The sequence below is a fragment of the Penaeus monodon genome, chromosome 29, assembly GCF_015228065.2.
Source record: "Penaeus monodon isolate SGIC_2016 chromosome 29, NSTDA_Pmon_1, whole genome shotgun sequence".
NCBI lineage: Eukaryota > Metazoa > Arthropoda > Malacostraca > Decapoda > Penaeidae > Penaeus > Penaeus monodon.
Window position 1 is genome coordinate 37,561,947 of NC_051414.1, and position 961 is coordinate 37,562,907.

General features: G+C 43.9%; 1 pseudogene; it reads right to left on the reverse strand.

Annotated features, from left to right (window-relative positions):
* Positions 1-115: 115 nt before the first annotated feature.
* Positions 116-860, reverse strand: LOC119591870 (annotated as a pseudogene).
* Positions 861-961: the final 101 nt, after the last annotated feature.

A 961-nucleotide genomic window follows, 5' to 3' on the forward strand; every position in this document is an offset into this window, starting at 1 on the left:
ACATTACGACTAGTATAAAACTCACTGCACGCTAAAACGAGTCTTTGCTTGTCATTCTGATGTTTTTGGAGCAACATTCTTTCGATAAAAAACGTTCGTACTACTTGCCAAATATTCACACTAAATCGGCAAGTGAACGAGAGTAATTTAAAACTTCAAAATCATACCTAAAGAGAGAATATCTCCCTCTCATAACTTCATCTGGGACATCTTTATAACACACAGCATCAGACGCCTGACTGTCGTTCTTTATAACATGAGCCTTCGGTACCTGGATTTCATGTGAGATTCCTAAGTCGCGAAGAACAAGCCCGAGTTCGTACCCTCTTTTCTCCAGGTGAAGAACATAGTCATAAACCCACCTTACACAGATTACACATGCAAGCCTGAGGCGCCCAGTGGTAGTCCATCTGACTCAGGCTCGCCGTCCACAACACATGGCGGAGAAAGTCCTGAAAACTGAACGCGGCATCTTCGAAACGTCTTTGGTACCCAGTGATTTTCCATCGCGCGTGATTCCTGGAAGAAATACATCCTCTAATTGGCGATACGTTTACAAAGGTCAGGTATAATCGGGGTTCTTTTGACCTCTATTGTCATCCAGCGAGGATTAGGAATGTCGCCCCAGGACTTACCTTTAGGCCGAAGCGAGGCGGGACAGCGGATGCCTAACGCTAATAATGTTCGTGTCCTCGTCGATGGGGCCAAGCTGGGTGAGAGCTCGCCTTTCACGCTCCCAGGATGTGTGTCCAGGCTGAAGAAGACACGAAATTTGCGTTTTATTAGGAAGATACATTGACAAATCTATTAGATGTAGTGGAAGGATATATATATCAGGGCAAGTGACTAAAAAAATAGCAAGATTTAACAGGTTGAAACATAACTGGAGTCAAAAGAAAGGTTGATAAAGGACGGGAGAAAAATGAAATATGAGGAGTCCCTGTTGGGTCCCTATAAACTT